This window comes from Pygocentrus nattereri, chromosome 1 (assembly GCF_015220715.1).
Source record: "Pygocentrus nattereri isolate fPygNat1 chromosome 1, fPygNat1.pri, whole genome shotgun sequence".
In the NCBI taxonomy this organism is placed as follows: Eukaryota; Metazoa; Chordata; class Actinopteri; order Characiformes; family Serrasalmidae; genus Pygocentrus; species Pygocentrus nattereri.
The window spans coordinates 28,748,940-28,766,721 of record NC_051211.1 but is presented as its reverse complement, the minus strand read 5'-3'; positions in this window follow the sequence as shown (position 1 = coordinate 28,766,721).

The window sequence follows — 17,782 nt, the reverse complement described above, 5'->3', positions numbered from 1 at the left end:
TTTTTTATCACCCCCCCCCCCACCACCACCACGTGTGCCGCGTTAGTGCTAAAAGATGAAAGAAAACTGAAGTATCAGGTTTCTACAAGGCGTCGAGTTCAGAGACACTCGATATCCAGCTGAGATACAGATAGGCAGCCTTAATCATTTATTTACTAATGTTTAAAAGACGAGCATGGAAGTAAAAGTAGAAGCCTAATTTTAACTAATGTCTTTTTCCCCAAAAGTAACTTTCACACACCAACAGTAATGCAAGTATAGAGTAAATACATATCGATATTTCACAGTGCATTTAAAAAGTCAACAAAAGCTTACCTAACACGTAAACAAGTACGTACCACCACCTGCTAGAGAAACTTCTCACAGAACAGAGAGTAAATAAACCATTCTGAAGTTCGCATAATCACCAAAAATACTTGAAATGCCACTTAATTCCAGATGAGACAGGTTGTCAAAGAGAGAGAAAACGTCAACATGAATAAACTGAATGCACCATACCTGCGCTGTTAAACAGGTTAGGAGGAAGATTGTTGCGAGGTGCGCTGTGGTGATTCGAGGCATTATGTGGTGAATAGAGAAGCGTCTTTTCTGTAGAGTTCTTGCGCTGTGGAAGGCGGCTGCGGATAAAATGCGCTCTTTTATACAGCGCTGAGGACCAGCAGGTGTGACGTGCAGTAGGCTGAGCCTCATCTGCCATGTTTAACGCTACGCAGAGGATTACTAGTGAAACTATTCGCACACACCCGTGAAAAGGTTGCGTATCGCCATCGTTTTCACGCTGAACAGAAGATCCTCTCACTGCTAGTAGAGTATCCGCGAGCGTTCTGGCCATATCGTTCAAGTTCATACGGTTTCGTGTCTTTTTCAGACACCATCCATCCATCCATCCATCCATCCATCCATTTTTCTAAGCCGCTTCTCCGTCAGGGTTTTCTGACACCCTGCACCTTTTAACACCCTTTCCCACATGACTTTTCCAAACGGTTGTACATTAATTTCTCACATCATGATTTATTCATTAACACTTTTTACAAATGTAATGTCATGATGTTTAAACAGACTTCTAATTTATCAAATGTCTAAAATGGAAAAGCTGAAAAGAAAATCCAAGCTTCACTTTGGCTTTGCCTTTTCTTCATGAAATGCATAACACGTGTCAAAACTAAAGTCAAAATAGGCTGCATATCTCAAAAAATGAAAATGCAAAATGAATAAATCAATAGCAAGTGACAGGTAGCGATTCAATTTTCAGTGTGGATGTGTCAGAATAAAAGGCAAAGGCACCATCTGCTGGTGATTTACTTTTCATTTCCCACTTTGCTTTTTCATTTTCAAGTTAACCAACATTTAAACATGTGTTTAATTAACACAAGGCGCAGCTACTTACATTGTAGGACATCCTCAGACCTCAGCATCATTCCTTGGACTAAAAGACTTTGAGGCTCGGGAAAACCGTCATGTCTTAGATCTGGGGTAACTGAACTTCAGATCAAACACTGTCAGGCCAAGCGGCCTCAGAAAAAAAGTTATTAGACCAAAGAGTGTCATACAAAAGTGCCTCAATCATGAGTAAGACCACTCACACAGCGGACAACAGCTAACAGTGCAGCCTCTCATTTGTGGTTCATATCCTTTGCAGAGAGGTGGGCCATATGTAATTTCACTTACCCTCAAAACACTTTGCATATGTCTTAGTGGTATTTATACTGAGAACACACAAGTTACACATATATACTCAACCAGGCTTGCGTTGATGGTTTTCCCAAGACAAAAAAGTCAGCAGGAGTTCTCAACCTTTTGCACCCCAAGGTCTACCTTTTTTTTTCTTACTTGCATACACTGAAAACCGAGACCGTGGGTTTTGCAGAACCAGCATCTGATGCAGATCCTAATATGTGTGGAGTGTTCACAGATGTTAAAAAGGAGCGGGACTAAAGATACTGCAAATATACAAAAAGATCAACAAAAAAAAAAGTGTAACCAAAAATCAAACTTACACACAGCCAAAGGTATGATATCCAACAAATATTTTTAATAAAGTCAATGATTCCAGGCTTTTCCTAACAAAAAATCAACAAAAATAACGAAATACAAACCAAACAATTTTATGCAAAGCATTGTCAACTGTTGAAATAAAACTGCTCCAATTTAAACATTTCAGATTCCAGCACAGACAGGACATTCATCCTGTAAACCTCAGCAACGCTTTAGCCTCAAAATTCTCATCATTGACTCTGACTCTGTTTGGGATGAGAATCAAGCCTGAATAATCTCTCCATTGCTGCAAAGCTGTTGCAGCTCCACAGCAGAACTAGATTTTTAGGTAAAATAACATAATCCTCCTTTGCTGTAGAACTGTTATAACACACAGTTCTAACACAGTTTTCACAATTAATGGTCTTAAACGCTGGAAATAATGCATAACTGCTAATTCACCAACCTTTCAGCCAAACAATAATAAACAAATGTATTTGAGTAGCAGTAATGGCATATTTCACTCAGCTTCTGCAAATGTACCTTAGTTAATGGCATATTTCACTCAATTATTACAGATTTACCTCAGTTAATGGCATATTTTACTCAGCTTCTGCAGATTTACCTCACTTAGTAACATATTTCATTCAGTTAATGACAGATTTCACTCAGCTATGGCAGATTTGCCTCAGTTAGTGGTATATTTGGGGTAGTTGTGGGCTGGAGGTTTGAAAATGTGTGGCACATTATAAAGTGTAAAATACAACAACGGAGACCCCGGACTGTTGAGCAACTGAAGTTGTACATCAAGCAAGAATGGGAAAGAATTCCACCTACAAAGCTTCAACAATTAGTGTCCTCAGTTCCCAAACGCTTATTGAGTGTTGTTAAAAGGAAAGGTGATGTAACACAGTGGTAAACATGCCCCTGTCACAACTTCTTTGGAACGTGCTGCAAGCATCAATTTCAAAATGAGTGAATATTTGCAAAAAGCAATAAAGTTTATCCATTTGAACCTTAAATATCTTGTCTTTGTAGTGTATTCAATTGAATATAGGTTGAAAAGGATTTGCAAATCATCGTTTTCTGTTTTTATTTTTGTTTTACACAACGTCCCAACTTCACTGGAATTGGGTTGTAGTTCTAAATTCTATTCTACTCAGCTACTACAATTTTACTTCAGTTTATGCCATATTTCACTCAGCTCCTGCAGAATTACCTCAGTTAATGATATCTTACTCAACTACTTCAGATTTACCTCAGTTAATGCCATATTTCACTCAGCTTCTGCAGATTTACCTCAGTTACTAACATATCTCACTGGACCTCAGTTAACGCCATATTTCGCCCAGCTTCACATCTGTATAGCTGTCTAACCCAGCAGTGCACTGTAAACACAATGACCACCCAGCTTCACATCTGTACAGCTGTCTCATCCCAGGCAGCGCACTGTAAACACAGTGACTGCCCAGCTTCACATCTGTACAGCTGTCTCATCCCAGCAGCACACTGTAAACTGTGACTGCCCAGCTTCACATCTGTACAGCTGTCTCACCCAGCAGCACACTGTAAACAGAGTGACCGCCCAGCTTCACATCTCTACAGCTGTCTCATCCAGCAGCACACTGTAAACACAGTGACCGCCCAGCTTCACATCTGTACAGCTGTCTCATCCAGCAGCACACTACAAACACAGTGACCGCCCAGCTTCACATCTGTACAGCTGTCTCATCCAGCAGCATACTACAAACACAGTGACTGCCCAGCTTTACATCTGTGCAGCTGCCTTACCCAGCGGTGCAGCCATGGGAGCTATAAAATAGACAGTATAGACAGGTGAGATGCTGTGCTAGTGAGCAGCAGAATCAGTCAGTTGAAGCATTTAGGTAGCTGGAACAAATGAAAGTCTGATTCAGAATTAAAATGAAAAGATTGTTCATAGTGCAGCAAGGTTATCGCACTGAAAAATATAATAAAACACAGTTTTATAAAATAACACAAAACACAGTCTGTCAGTTTGTATAGTTCAGAGAGGGGCAGTAATAATTTTAATTTGCTTAGTTACATTTAACACTATTCTAGTAACATCTTGGTGGATTTGTACATACCAGAGTATTTTTAAACGATATTATTTGTGCTTTATATTAACAATCTACATTTACTCTGCTACATTTTACTCAGTAATATATAATGACCAGTTTCTTTGTGTTTAAGTTCATTGTTATGTTTTGCTGTTTTGCTGCATTTACCTCATGTGGCTGTTTTAATAATAATAATAATAATAATAAATTACATTTATATAGCGCCTTTCACAAACCCAAGGTCGCGGTTTTAGATGTTTCTCATCAGAAGTCATCTGAAGCTGAACAACTGGTGAGACTCAAGTTTTAATTTTTTGAATGCCAGATGTTTAGATTTGACGGGTATTTCAAACAAATATATTTCATAAACTATTTCTGGTAATAAAGGGCGGCACGGTGGCGTGGTGGGTAGCGCTGTCGCCTCACAGCAAGGAGGGCCTGGGTTCGATTCCCTGGCCGGGCGACCGGGGTCCTCTCTGTGTGGAGTTTGCATGTTCTCCCTGTGTCTGCGTGGGTTTCCTCCGGGTTCTCCGGTTTCCTCCCACAGTCCAAAGACATGCAGTCAGGCCAATTGGACGTGCTAAATTGCCCCTAGGTGTGAGCTCCAGCACCCCCCCGCGACCCTGACGGAGAAGCGGCTTAGAAAATGGATGGATGGATGGATTTCTGGTAATACAGAAGAGCAGAATGTTTAGGTTAAGATGGATTACTGTACTGAAATATCTGCACTTTTTTCATTCAATTTATTAATATGTTATTTGCCATTACAGCTGTGTTCAAAATATCGATATGGCAATATCACCAACACTGTATCAATATTTATGATTTTAGTTCTACATGGTGCTTTAATGTGTAATACTGCAAGTCTCTGAGCGCTACAGTTTATAGCGTACAGCATGTGGTAAACATGCTGTAATAGAGTTTAGCTCTTTTTAATAATCATTTAATGTAATAATTCTCTGTGAGAGATTAGAGGCACTGAACTCTTCAAATGTCTGGTTCTTGTTACTGCCACTGTGAACAACTCTGACTGGAGACAAAATGGAACATTTTGTATCAACTAGTTTTTTGCATCTTAATGATGAAATTGTGCTTAAGGATGGTGGAATTCTCCTTTAACACAGCTTTTAACAGCTACAGATATCAGTACTAAGCTCACACTTGCCTCAACAGCAGATGTTGACTGAGGCATGTTAGAGGTTGAAAACAATAGAATCATGAATTCTATCTAATCAACTTTGTTGTTTTCAGTCCTTCCAAAGGAACATCCTCTCCTTAGGCCTCATCCAGTATGATGGCAGTGTCAACACTCAACTGTGCTCTTACCCAAGTGGCCTCATCCTGATGCTTCTTTCACTGCACTGAACATCATTGTCTGAACATCAGCTATGCACGTGAGCTGGATGCCATGCTGGAGTTCATGCATAGGTATTATTTAAAGACTTGTCACATTTCTTTGTGTACTAAATACCAGAGTCGATTTTAGATGAGTATAAGTATACTGTACATTATGTTCTATTTATAAAGGGAATATATAATGCTTTCCCTTTCATTTATTGTGTTATGTAGCTTTTTGTGCGTGTAAGATACAAAGCTGAAAGTATGCGCCAGAGTGAGAAACTCTCTCCCACAGAAACCACTTTTCTCAGCTGCCTGAGGGCTGGAGTTCCCCAGCCCTTTTCCTTTGTTACATGATGATGTAATCCCATAACACAATCCTTCTTGCCCACCTACTAGCAAGCTCTGCATGCCATCACACAACACAATGCATCGCATCTTTCGGAGGACGTGTATTGACAGAACCACCCTGGCGCTTAACCAGTCAGAACCAAGTGAGCCAGCTGACTAATCAAAGCGTACTGGGCTCATCAGGAAGGAGGGGCTTAAAGACACAGGAGCTTTAACAGAGCGTTTTAAACAGGGTGAGTAGAGATTTGCAGTATGCAAAAAAATTATTTACAGAAAAATAATGTGTTTCTGGAACACTGAGGCATGTAAATATATTATAGTAGACTCAACCCAAAAATAAAATTATGAACACCGTAAATTAGCATAATAGGTCCCCTTTAAATTCTGCCTGCTTCTGTATGCAGATCCAAAAGTAATTTAAAATGTCTTGTTTTAAAATTGATTTTTCAACAGCATTTTCCTCATAACTCTGACAAAGAAGACTAACACTGAGAATAACAGCAGACCTTAATCAGATTTATTGGTTTGTGGAACTGTGTAGTTATAGCAGTATATTTCAAATTTCTACACAAAGTCAGTTAACATGTTTTTCCTATGTCTGTAGAACATGTGTGATGATGCTATTGTACTATGCACATACACAGTTGTATAAACAATAACTGTAATCTATATTTTTGAAAGCTATGTGGTGTTTTTCATGGGCTATGCTTTGGACTGCAGAGTAAATTATTTGAAAGTAGAAGTATTCTGAATTTTTAACAGGCTAACAAGGAAATACAAACTGTAAAATAGTGATTTTCCATACCCCCTTTAAATTACATTACTGTAATTTGTGTGCTTATTATTATCCTTATTAATCTCCTTATTATTATGTTAAAAGTTGATAAAATGATACCTTCGTTAAAAAAACGAAGCAACTATAAAATAGTAATTGTAATAAAACAGATTGTTTAAAATATTAAGGGTTAATTACTATAAAAACTTGGCAAAATTCTGTCATTGCGATGTAAACAAAGTCATTTAGTGGTTTCATATAAAATGGCTCATTGTAGAGAAAGTTGCAGTCTTGGAATCATGTGTCAATCATTGTTCTGAAATTTATGACTGTAGTATGAACTAATGTATGTAATGTTTGTATGTTTATAAAATAATATACAACTATATTAAAATAAATAATACCATGATGCATCCTACTACAATATGCATCTAGAGACATCTGGGGATGTCATTATAGCCAAGACATCTTAAGATCCACGTCTATAGACAAGTCTTAAAGACTTGTCTTAAAGACTTAAAGTCTTCGTTTGTTAAGACATGCCTCAAGATGTCCTAAGACGTCTTCATAATGTGTCTCTAGACATCCCAAGACATGGTGATGGCTGGGTATGTGGTAATGCTAACCGCCTTTTTGTACTACTAAAAAGTAATCCAGCCATGTGGTGTTAAGAGGGTACAAATGTGTATATATTGGTAAAGAAAAGTGAAATTTGCTTTGCAAACTGGTTTTAAGAAATATGAGTAGGTATATTACGATGCTGTTTTTGTGAACTGGTCAGTTTTTTGTTGTTTTGTTTCAACTCTCCCCTCCATTTGGCTGCACGTAGCGTGTGCACCTGTTTGGACACTAGATGGCGAGCCAAGTTTGAGCACTATAGATGGACTTTTCCCTTTAGTGACTACACTCAACAGTTTGGTAGGACGGAAACTAGCAAATTCCCCAGTGAACTGAATATATATATATATATATATATACACATGCAAGCACATTCTGTTGTTAAGACTTCAGTGATTTTTAAGGTGTATTTAAGTTGTGTGAATAGATTTGAAACATCCATCCATCCATTTTCTAAGCCGCTTCTCCGTCAGGGTCGCGGGGGGATGCTGGAGCCTATCCCAGCAGTCTTCGGACGGAAGGCAGGATACACCCTGGACAGGTCGCCAGTCCATCGCAGGGCAGACAGACAGACACAGACAGTCACTCACACCTAGGGGCAATTTAGCATATCCAATTGGCCTGACTGCATGTCTTTGGACTGCGGGAGGAAACCGGAGAACCTGGAGGAAACCCACGCAGACACGGGGAGAACATGCAAACTTCACACAGAGAGGACCCTGGCCGCCCAGCCGGGGAATCGAACCAAGGCCCTCCTCGCTGTGAGGCGACAGCGCTACCCACCACGCCACCATGCCACCCCGATTTGAAACATTTGTTGCTGAAATAAATAAACTGCATTAAACAGAACAGTAATTAGTCTGTGTTATTACTGTTAGACCACTTAACTCGTAAGTGCACTTACGAAGTTGGTTTTTCCTGTAGTCTTGAGGCTGAAGTCTTCCTGTTATGGTACTAATGTGACTTGTCTTTACAGTAACTTTTATTTATATTATATCACCTTTACACTGAGAATAAAAGGGGAACATTTTTAACCAGAGCTATGATGCTGATAATCTCTATCTGTGCATGATCAATTCACTCTGTAACTTTTATTCATATTATACCAACTTTCTCAGGCCCTGGTTAAAGATGTTCTGAGGAATAGGACGAAATAACAGTACAAACACAAGCGCATTAAGTCTTTCTAAGCCCCGGAGACCAATGTCAACTGAAGATGTCATGATTTGGACATGAGCAATGAGGGGAAAAGGGAACTGAATTTACTGGCCCACTAGTCCATGGACCACTAGTAGATGCTTGAAGGCTCACAGGTGGTCCACGGCCCACAGGTTGAGAAACTCACATCAGCACTGTCAGCATAATTTGCTTGTTGAACCTTACAGACTCTCATTGCTCTCATACCGTATCTGCAGCTCCGTTTCTAGCTGGTGTAAAAAATGACAGATGAGCCTTAAATAATAGCAAAAGATCTGCATTTAATTTCTGGATTAATTTCTAGTTTAATCAGCAATTAAACTCAAATTGATAAACTACTGACACAAAAAAAACAGATATCATAAAAGGACCATTATTATTATTGTTGAATGTGATGAGGCTAATCCAAAAGAACATTGAATGGAGTGTGGTTTATTTCAAATGAGGCGCTAAAACCCTCAGAACTAATGAGACATCTCCAGACCAAACAGTTACTCCTGTGGGAGCCACAAAAGTTTTTGCTGTGAAAACTACAAATGTCCCCTTAGCTAGTGATAGCTGCAATGTCTAGCCCCAACTTATAATCTTGTGGCCTGTCCTCCCATAGCTGGGAGTTCTATATGGAACTTGTAACAATAGTAAAAACCTTTTTGATATATATGTTACATATAGGGTTTGGTTGTAACGGAATACAGGTATTTGAAATACATCTACATCAGAATACGTTACATTTTCTAAAGACAGTATGAAGAATACAGTTCCTTTTTACATTTTTAGGAGACTATTTTTAGAGTACTTACCCATTAGACTAAAATACAATCTTCAAACAAAACACGATCAGTGCTTGTTCATTAACTATTTTAGAATATATAGCATTTAGCAAATATGTCTGTTACACAAATTCTAATTATCCTTGATTAACATCTTCTTTACATGTAAATGTAGTTCTGAGCAGGTCTGAGGGAGGCGTGACAACAACAATGACAGTAACAACATATACATCTAATAATAAAATATCAAATAATAACATTAATGATGGCATTGTTGATTATATTAAAAGAAAAAATGGTATCATTAATTGTACAAATTTGGAAACAATTATTTTGTACATTTATACACATATGTAGTGTTGGGGGAATGCAGGGTGAGGTTAGGGATTTTCACATATCTCAATTCATGAGATTTAATGTGAAAACAACGCTGGTCTGATCATGTGGTAACCTGCTCAGGGCTCTAGCTCTCACAGGCCTCCCCGGTCAAATGGGAAAGTATTACTTTTTAAGCCAAATTCCTTAAGACATTTGAGTGTTTAAGTGACAGAATTTGGTTCTGTGATCGCTGCTGGTGTGTTATGGCCAATCAAATCATTACACTCTACACTCTGCCTTGTTCTCTCTGCCCTCCAATCAATGCTTCACAATCGTTGCTATCTGCAGTTACCTCAAGCCTGTCATGCATGAGAACATCCAGGTCCTCGGAAGTTTCAGTGGAAGGAACACCCAGGTCTTCGGAAGCGTTTTATGATGAAACCCCACAAGCAGCAGTGACTGGCTCTCACCTGACCTCAGAGCCACTGTTTTTCAGCTACAGACTGAAGTGCCCACTGTGTTTATCTCTTTAGCTATGCTAACGCTTCCCAGAGCAACTTTGACTTATTGAGATGTAACAGTACAGGTATGCAGCTCACATGCTATAAGCTAAAACACAACATAGCAATGATGAATATGTGAGATTTTATGATAATTGTAAAATGTAACCCCATTAACTCATTTTGTATTTGGACCACTAGTAAAGTGGCTAACTAAATCAGCTAGCTTTAGTCTACTTGCAGTAGCTGCTCAGTTTACGCTATGGTTGCTATATTAGCAATTAGATGGGAAACTAATGGTAATTTAAAGTTGTATTGTGCTACCTATGCATAACATACTGCAACTAGCATGAAAACATTGCATACTGATGGTTCTGTGTCATGTAATGTAATGTAATGTATCAGAAATCAGCAGGTACATTTGGCTGTATTATATGTCTGGTTAACTGTATGAGTTCCTTCCTGTTAGCTGGGGTTTTTGTAGAGACAGACTTTTAAAAAGTATTTATATGCATGCTTTTTCAGTGATCTGTGAGGACAGAAGAGGAAAAGAGCAAAAGAAACAGGCAGATAGCAGGCACATTTGGGCCTTATCTGTGCCACTTTTGGTACTCATGGCTCAGTTATGGCATTTGCAAGTGTTGTGTGGGCTGGACATGACAAATATCATAAGCCAGGTTTGACTTGAGTTACAATAAATAACGTACCCCTGCCATGCAATTGCAGTCTTTACTGGCGTTATTTAAGTAAACAACTGAACCAGTAACAAAAAGGTTGTATGCCTTAATACTTTTGTATACTTTCATTTGCTTTCTTGAGAACAATATCTGCAGGAGGTAATTGTTTATCTACTGCCTCGATAGCAGGCAAGGCTTGCAATTCAGTTTAAAAATAGCTCAACTTCATAACAGAAGGATCATGTTTAACATATGTTGTAATTTGTTTGTACATTTCTCTTGTAATATTGTATAAGCTATCATAGTATGGGCTTGCCGTCCATTCTGTTTTTCACCTCCTGCCCTTCACCTGGATTTTCGACGTAATCAGAATCACGTGTCTGCACTCCACTGTGTCCAATTACATACCTACCTTATTAGCCATTTTAGAGGTAAAGTTATAGCTGTAAGCTCATCTGTTGCTGCCCAGTTTATTAGTCATTTAAGTAATAGAACACGAGAAGGAGTGTGTTATCACAAAATAATATAACGGTTGTGATTTGGTCGCAGATCATCACATCTCATATTCATAACTAGTTTGTTATCTGGCATGTCACAGCTGTATGGTGGTAGTTATCTGGTATTACTAGTGGTGGTAGTTAAACTTTTAGAGGTACTCTCTAGAGCTAATTCCTATTACTATACAGTGATGATACTAATCTGCCCAAATAAAAGTTAATTTACTTTTACCAATGAATGTTTGTGCTGCATAAAATGTAAAAGTCTGAATGGTTCTGTCCTCTTTAAGTGTTCTCCAGAAACACCTCCTTTGTGTTGTGACTAGCTTGTTAGCATTTCTGAAGTTTTATGTGTTTTCTGTATTTGCAGTGCATTTACAAACTGTAGCATCAGAGTCGTCATTTCGATAAAAGTTCTTTCTGAGTTTGCAGAGTGTCCTTGAATTTGCAGCCCACTTGTAAAATGCAGCACCCAAGTTGTCATTTTAATGACACTATACAAAATGACATGGAAAAAAGTCTGGTTCCATTGACTTACAGTTAAAGTAAAGTTTTTTATTTCTTCTGTAAAGTTATCATTTTGGTAACTTATAGGTTTCAGCTTGTCAGTTTAATATGAAAATACAACCCTGTTGGGATGCTGTACAAAATGTAAATAAGAATAAATCATTTAAACACTATATTTTATAAAAAAATACTACAACCTACCAAATGTTGAAACAGAAAAAAATTATTTTGTTTTGTGAAAAATACATGCCCATTTTAAATTTGATCAGCAACACATTTCAACACGTTTACAATGGGTGAGAGGTCTGGACTCAAGGCTCAGTTTAGCAGGTTTTTAATGCTTATTTCACAGATGTGCAAGTCACCCATGCCATGTGCACTAATGCACCCTCATAGTATCACGGATGCTGGCTTTTGAATTATGCGCTGATAACAAGTCAGCTGGTCTTTTGCACTGGAGGATGCATTGTCCATGATTTCCAAAAATAATTTCAATTTTTGTCGGAACACTGTTTCACTTTGTGTCAGTCCATTTTGATTGAGCTTAGGCCCAGAGAAGACAGTGGTTTACATATGGCTTCTTCTTTGCATGACAGAGATTTAACTTGCACTTAAGGATGTTGCGACGAACTGTGTTCACAGAAGTGTTTGGTTTTCAGAAGTGCTCCTGATCCCATGCAGTGATTTTTCACCACAGAACTGTGTCTATTTTTAATGCGGTGCCACCTGAGGGTCCAAAGCTCACAGCCAGCCAATATTGTTTTTCGGCTTTGTCGCTTGCAAACAGCGATTTCTCTGAATTCTCTAAATCCTTTAATGATATAATGTATTGTAGATGGTGAAATTAACAAATTCTTTGCTAATTTATGTTGAGAGAGGTTATTTTTTTGAATGCTTGCACTGTTTGCCCACACTTTCACTTCACCGTTTTTTCTGAAAGACTCAGCTTCTCTGTTATGCTCTTTTTATACCAAATAATATTACTCATCTGTTGCCAGTTAACCACCAGGTCTTTTTTTATTATTATCACACGACTTTACCAGTCTTGAATTGCAGTTAATTAAACACTAACATACTACTAGAATGCTAGTATATTAACAAAGATGCTAGAAGAAATTAGCATTATCATATTTTTCTTCTTGTTTTGACATTTATTACAAGCTAAAGGTCTAGCTCACATTATCTTGTTTGATAGCTTTTGGGTCCTTGGTCTGGGCTTGGAAATGTGATGTAAAGATGCAGTGTCTTTTTAATGATCCACTACTGTGGCAGGGCATTCTAGGCTGGTTTAGAATAGCTGAGTGAATCTTTCCTTCCTACCTGTTTTTTTTTGTTCTGCCTGATCTGTAGTACAAGTGGCAGTCAATATATGTTGGCAGAGCTAATCTAGCTTGTGGCTCTACATTGCTTCAAGATAAAAGATTAGACCAAAAACAAGGCAAGCAAATATAAAAAAGTTCATTCAACTTTGAATGCAGCCATAGTTAAACAGGATACAGGAAGCTTTACAGTGAGAGTGCCAATAATCATTAACCATTAGGCTCATTTTATCTTCTATAATTGTATACATGTAATCTAATTAAACTTTCAGCATAATTTATTGGATCTATCACATTTGGTATTTGCTAACTAACTCAGCAAACTGTTTTCCAGCTAAAAGGTATGAGGTAAGGTAAGGTATGCTGAAGTAAGTGAAGTCATGAGACTAGGCTAGTAATGTTACATCAAAAGGCAATTGGTATTTTCCTGTTCCTCCTAAATGCTTTCGAATGACAAGTCTTTCAGTGTAAACTTCAAGCCACATGTGGTCTAATATTGATTTTAATTACAGTGGGCATTAATATAGTACAGCACAATAATAGTGTCATTGTCATTTGCTTTCAAACTGTGTTTACCAGAAGGCTACCTACATTGAAATTTGCCTGTTGTGACAGTGCCTGAGTGAAATATGCCGATAAGTGAAGTGAGTTCAATTTGGCATTAGGTGAACGAAATGTGCCATTAATTGTTACACAGCAGGGGAGTGGGCTACAGGGTGGCTGGTTTCCCTTATGAAAATTCTTGTAGCTTTAATCATTCTGGTCCTAGAAGGCTAATTTCCTCCTTTAGTTGGTTAAAATATACTACTTCTCATTTGAGTCACTCTTAATTATTAATTTTTAAGTTAATGTACACTCTTAGGTATAATTTATTTGTCTTTCTTGCACACAAAATAATATGATTGGGATGTGTGAAGCCTTTCCAGCTATGATGTCACTTAGGGCACCCAAATGCTCAGAGATGGCCATATGAAGTGCATTGTATTGGAGCTTACTTCCCTGACAAGCAGGACACTCGGTAGTAAATTAAGCCTACACTTCACTGCTGGAAGACACGTCTATGTATTGCACTGATATGGCCCGTTTTCTCTCTGAAATGCCCTCTCATAAACAGTTTATCATGTCAGTGTAGGTTAACTTGATGTTAATGCAGTTTTAACGCTGAATACTCGTGTTCAGTCCAAACAATAACGTAGAATATAAAAATGTATTCATTTTCACCCATATCAATACGTGACACAATTAGCACTTGAACCCCTAGATGGCAGCTTTTGTCAACTTTGCAACAAACTGCATGTCCATTCATTTCAGCAGGTCAGTATTGTGTGTAATGTAACCAATACAAACCGGAAATCAAACTGCTAGAGATAATTTAACGGCAGTTGTGCTCTAATTAAAGCCAGTATTAGGAATTTTTAATCCACTGTAGTCATCTTTCATATGGAGGTATAATTATTACAGCATTTTAAACCAAGCCATTCCTTTAAAGCAGGTGTGCCCAAAATGTTTGTCTTGGGAGGATGCAATGCAATGTTTGTAGTGAGCTCATGGCCAAAAAGACAAAACAAAATGTAAATAAAGAAGTTATGTAGATTCAAAAGGTATTTTAAAAATATTTTATAGAATTAAATTTTGTTATTAAAATACCAACATACACACACACATTTTCTAATCTGCTTATTCTTCTGGGTCATGAGGAAATACTAAAATAAGAATTCAATAAATTATATATAGTTTAAAATGTTTTTTTCACTTGTTGGGAAGGAGGGGTCAGCCTAACATTTTGGTGGGCCAAATCAAACATCATGCTTTACACATACCACACATTTTACAGTCAGCTATATAATGATATTATCTTCAGTCTTTTCAGTATTCAGTATTACGGCTTCAGTCGTCGCCAAGGCATAAACTCGAGTGTGGGAGGAGTTTGGTGAGGCTTTGGACAGTGACTTTAAGTTGGCTCCGAAAAGATTCTGGCAAACCATCAGGCGACTCAGCAGGGGAAAGCAGTGTGCCACTAGCACTGTATATAGTGGAGATGGTGTGCTGCTGACTTTGACTGAAGATGTCATTGGGCAGTGGAAGGAATACTTTGAGGACCTTCTCAATCCCACCGACACGTTCTCCAGTGAGGAGGCAGAGTCTGGAGACGCGGGAATAGGCTTGTCCATTACTGAGGCCGAAGTAGTTAAAAAGCTCCTTGGTGGCAAGGCTCCAGGGGTGGATGAGATCCGTCCCGAGTTGCTCAAGGCTCTGGATGTTGTGGGGCTGTCTTGGCTGACACGCCTTTTCAACATTGCGTGGACATCGGGGGTGGTGCCACTGGATTGGCAGACTGGGGTGGTGGTGCCTCTTTTTAAAAAGGGGGACCGGAGGGTGTGTTCCAACTACAGGGGAATCACACTCCTCAGCCTCCCTGGTAAGGTCTATGCAGGGGTACTGGAGAAGAGAGTCTGGCTTATAGTCGAACCTCGGATTCAGGAGGAGCAGTGCGGGTTCCGCCCTGGTCGTGGAACACTGGACCAACTCTTCACCCTCTCCAGGATTCTGGAGGGCTCATGGGACTTTGCCCAACCAGTCCACGTGTGCTTTGTGGGTCGGGAGAAGGCATTTGACAGTGCTCCCCGGGGTATTCTGTGGGAGGTGCTACGGGAGTACGGGGTACATGGCTCTTTGCTACGAGCCATTCAGGCCCTGTACAAACAAAGCTGGAGTTTGGTTCGCATGGCCGGCAGTAAGTCAGACTCGTTCCCAGTGAGAGTTGAACTCGTCAGGGCTGCCCTTTGTCACCGATTCTATTCATAATTTTTATGGATAGAATTTCTAGGTGCAGTCAGGGGACGGAGGGTGTCCGGTTTGGTGACGTCAAGGTCACATCGCTGCTGTTTGCAGATGATGTGGTCCTATTGGGGACATCAGGCCATGAACTTCAGCTTTCGCTGGATCGGTTTGCAGCCGAGTGTGAAGTGGCCGGGATGAGAATCAGTACCTCTAAATGCGAGACCATGGTTCTCAGGCGGAAAAGGGTGGAGAGCCCTCTCTGGGTCTGGGATAAGCTCTTGCCTCAAGTGGAGGAGTTTAAGTATCTCGGGGTCTTGTTCACGAGTGATGGTACAAGGGAGCGGGAGATTGACAGGCGGATTGGTGCTGGGTCAGCAGTGATGCGGGCTCTTTACCGGTCTGTTGTGGTAAAGAAAGAACTGAGCCACAAGGCAAAGCTCTCGATTTACCGGTCAATCTACGTTCCTACCCTCACCTATGGTCATGAGCTTTGGGTAATGACCGAAAGAATAAGGTCACGAGTACAAGCGGCCAAAATGAGTTTCCTCCGCAGGGTGTCTGGACTCTCCCTTAGAGATAGGGTGAGAAGTTCGGTCATCCGGGAGGGACTCGGAGTAGAGCCACTGCTTCTTCACGTCGAGAGGAGCCAGTTGAGGTGGTTCGGGCATCTGGTTAGGATGCCTCCTGGACGCCTCCCTTGGGAGGTGTCACAGGCAAGTCCACCAGGGAGGAAGACCCAGGACACGATGGCGTGACTATATTGCCCAGCAGGCCTGGGAGCGTCTTGGAATCCCCCCCGGAGAGCTAGTGGAAGTGGCTGGGGAAAGGGAGGTCTGGGCCTCATTGCTTAAGATGCTGCCCCCGCGACCCGAACCCCGGAGAAGTGGAAGATGGTGGATGGATGGATGGATGGATGGATGGATGGATGGATGGATGGATGGATGGATGGATGGATATATAATGATAAAGTATTTGCAAGTATTGCTTCATAATTGCTTTATGCTTTTCCTTGATTGAATGTGATATCCCCCCACACTTTATCACAAAAGGCAATAAAGTGACATGCTATGTTGCTAGTGCCGGGAATCTGAGAGTGCTTGGTTTTAATTAGATTAAAGTCAAACCTTAACTGCAGCACCTTCAAGTCAATTTCAAGCCATATTTTCTTGCCTGAGTTTCCAACTACTAATTCAACTGGTAATTGCTTTTGATATTGACAAGTGGCAGTTGACCATTTACCTTGATTAGGTGATTTTCTAAAGTCCCCTTCACAGTAGATTCATGCCTACTGAATTTGGAAGGGTTTTTCAAAAGTAAGGACCTGAAGTTATCATTACAGACAATAATTTCAGTACTTTTGCATGATTTAACATACTTAGCAAAAGAACTGAAAACTCAACTTTAGTAAGTTTTCAATTCCTCAGTCCCTCTCTTTAAGTACAGTGAAATGTGTCTAAATTATGATCGGTGCTAATCAACAGATCAACAGATGTGACAAATAGAGATTAGGCTGGAAAATGCTGGAGTACCACTTTAAAGAATCATTTTTCCCTAAAGAAAAATGTTCAGAAGTGCCAGGGAAAAACAACATTAGGTTCATGTAACCTTATAGAACCACCTTAGGTTCTTTAGAAAACCTAAAGGTGCTTCTTCTATGGCACAACTCTAAAGACATCTTTTGGAACTTGACTGTCATCTCTGAGTTCAGAATCATAACTGGATTCACATTTTGCCACCTCAAAACCAGAAACCTTACATTTCAGCATGTCAAATGTCCAGCATAGTCACCACCACTGAATTGTACACACATTACACAGAGAGAAATGATTTTCATACTGATTTTTTTTAATCATATTCTCTACCTTCATAGCTGCATTGATTCCAGGCCAGTAAAGATCAGATGTCAGCCGCAGGGTTGCAGAAAGACCCGAAATCTGAGCTACTCTACGCTGCTGAAAGAGCTCTCTTACTCATAGACACACAGATTCTTTGAAACACCAAGGCAGAGATCTGCACTGTATCAATGAGAGAGAGAGATAGAGAGAGAGAGAGAGAGAGAGAGAAAAAAACTTTAGTTTT